This window comes from Heterodontus francisci, unplaced genomic scaffold, assembly GCF_036365525.1.
Source record: "Heterodontus francisci isolate sHetFra1 unplaced genomic scaffold, sHetFra1.hap1 HAP1_SCAFFOLD_316, whole genome shotgun sequence".
Lineage (NCBI taxonomy): Eukaryota > Metazoa > Chordata > Chondrichthyes > Heterodontiformes > Heterodontidae > Heterodontus > Heterodontus francisci.
Genome location: NW_027141189.1, coordinates 1,032,148 through 1,035,445, shown reverse-complemented (window position 1 = coordinate 1,035,445; position 3,298 = coordinate 1,032,148).

Sequence of the window (3,298 nt, the reverse complement as noted above, 5' to 3'; positions counted from 1 at the left end):
TTCCAGATTGAGGTGCCGTCGGAATTCGGGGTGATCAGAGTCAATTAACCTATGAACTCTTTATTCTCAAGTTGTGAAATTTTTGGACGTGATAATCATTATTGGTGAAAGGGATTATATTTTATTTGGTATAAGTTCGGCCTGACTTATACTAATGCTGAGCATTACTATCACAGTTTAACAGCAGTTCCATTACACCCTGGGGAGAAGCGTGATCTCCACACAACTACTCCTTGATCTTGCCCCAGATCCTGTCTTGGCAGTCAATGTAAAATGTGTTACAGCTATAATGTCTGTGCTGGTGCAATATTCTCATAAAACTTTGTTTATCTTTTGTGCAGTATGGCCTACGGAGTCCAATTTAACACAATCAATAGTTCGCGATTATCTAAAAAGTTCACTTTCAAAACAAAAACAAAATGAAATTTAACCATCTTCCACACTCAACTCAAATTAGTCTCGCGAGATCTATCACTTCTCACGCTCGGATTCCTATCAGCTCATAAAAATGTCAGTGCCAGTTCTTGGTCAAAACAGGGAAAAGAATATCGTCTTATTTTTGCTATTTGTCCCTATTCTACTCACATCTAGGCCTCTGAGGCTCTCTGAATAAGTTTATCTTTTCATTCTCACGCTGTAGACAGACTGTTTTTGCAGTCCTCGTGTTTTACCTTTTTATGATTTGGTCCCTTTCAAAACCTTTGGTGTGAAAAGATCTTGATAATTTAAGGACCAAACCACTAGTTCTGCATTACATCACTTCTTTGACTCTTTCACCAAGGGTTGAATACGAGCAGGATAAAATATAACGTTCCGTGCAAGGTTCAAAATAACAATGAAACTAATTGTTCAGTCAGTCATATTTTTCAGATAGTTTTCGTCAATTAGCAAGACAACCCAATGCAGTGATTCCCACGATTTTCACAGTGTGTAGAATGCTTTCTCGAAATTGATCAGTAATTTCTGACTCATTTCCCCTCACTCTTGCAGTTAATTTGATTTCCATTGTGATCCTGTCTCGAGGAAAGTGCAGTCTATCCAAATGTATCACTCTCTACCTGTCGGCCATGGTGGTGACGGATCTATTGGTTATCATCACTGAAGTCATATTGTTTCGGATCAGTAATGCAATTTTCCCAGGATCATTACTGTCCATCACCCCTGTGTGCAGTGTCATTGCTGTCCTGACTCGTGCATCGAGAGACAGTTCAGTCTGGTTAACCATCACTTTCTCCTTTGATCGCTTTGTCGCTATTTGTTGCCAAAAACAGAAAACAAAATATTGCACGAAAAAAACTGCGTCTGTAGTTAGAGCAACAACATGCATTCTGCTGAGTTTGAAAAGCACTATTTGGTACTTCATATACGAACCTCAGGAGATTATCGAAAATGTACCATGGTTTTCTAATATAAAACCAAGTTATTTTACTGATCTCGGATGGGTGGCCTTTGACTGGTTTGATATGATTTTAACCCCAATGCTTCCTTTTGCATTAATTTTGCTGCTGAACGCTCTGACTGTCAGACACATTTTAGTGACCAGTCGGGTCCGTAAGGGCCTGAGGGGGCAGAACAAAGGAGAGAATCACGTCGACTCAGAGATGGAGAGTAGAAAGAAGTCCATTATTTTACTGTTCGCAATTTCTGGCAGCTTCATACTTCTGTGGTTGACAGATGTTACAGGATTCTTATATTATATCACAGCAGAAACAATTCTCTTCGAATTTCACTCATTAAATACTTTTCGTCGCGTTGGTTATATGCTGCAGAATTTAAGCTCCTCCACAAATACCTTTATTTATGTGCTGACTCAGGGCAAGTTCAGACAGCAGTTCAAGAGCGTGATGAAATATCCTATTATCATGACATTTAAATTATTTGGCAAAAATTAACAATGAGCTCAATGCAGTGGCAGTGCTGACTGTTTCCAGTCCGAATTATAGAATGTAACAGAAGTATTAGGACATAGAAATCATGTTTAGTGTCAGGTGACCTTTTTGGTTTGCACGTCATTATTGGTTCAGGTTCAGGACAGTCATTTTGATGAGATTCAGCTAAATTCTTCTGTTCATCAGTTCATCAATTGTGTGCAACAAAATATGTGTCACATCCAGAGTGATGCCTCACCAAAAAGTAGACAAACAGATCTGGGCAGCAGTTTAGAGATTATTTTTTGCAACAGATCATCAGTTTAATTTACATATGAAGAAAAGCTGCCGTGAATCTTGAAATTGTACTACTTAAACATGACAAATTCTTGAACAGTTTTATTTTTTCTTTACTTCTCAACTGGCACTTTTCAATTCTCATTTCGTTAGAAACGACTGTGCTAATGTTTTCTACACTATGAGGTCATACTGCCTCCAAGCTCTACCCGCAATCGGTGATTTTGTCTCTCTATTTTCTAAATGCAATTTCACTTGTTATCGAGTTCATACAGTCTAAGAGTCACAGAATCATTTATGGTACAGAAGGAGGCTATTCATCCCATGGAGATTTTGCCGGCATTCCAAGGAGCAGTCTGGTCAGTCCTTCTCCTGCCCTTGATGCCGGTATTCCCACAAGTCTACTTCCCTCAAGTGGTCATGCAACTTCTTCTTCAAGTCATTGAATGTCACTGACTACACTACAGCTGTGTTTATGTATCTTTTCTGTAAAGTCAGTCTGCACAAGAGTGAAGGGACGTTTAAAAGATCCTTCCATGTAATTTACTTTCTAATCAATGTTTGGGTGACTTTCCATTAAAGCAAAATTGCAGCAATATTGCAAAGAGCTTACACTGTAATTTGACATGTTACCCTGAATGACGTGTATTCTCTTTAATGATATTTAATATGGAGGTTGAGCGAAACTCAGTATTATGATTAATTTACTTTTCAGGCCTGTATCTGGTCCTGAAAACCGTGCTTTCATGCATATGGCACTGTAGGATAACTTCAAAATAACATATGCTATTTGATAGCAGATGGTGCAACATATTTTATGGATTAAACCTGTGAGGTGGAAACATATTTCTATTGGGCTGTTGTTATGCATTCTTACATAAGAAGGCGCAACACAGGGAACACCAAAGAAAAGTCAGGCTCCATTCCCAGGCCACGTGCAGAGCAGGAAGGTTATGCTGGAACTGCATAAATCATTGGTTACGCCACAGCTTCTGTTCTGCGTGTGGTTCTGGTCACCTCATTACAGAAAGGATGTAATTGCACGAGAAAGGGTACAGAGGGGATTTACAAGCAGGTTGCCAGGAATTAAAAAATGCAGCTCGGAGGAAAGCTTGGATAGGCTGGGGTTGTTC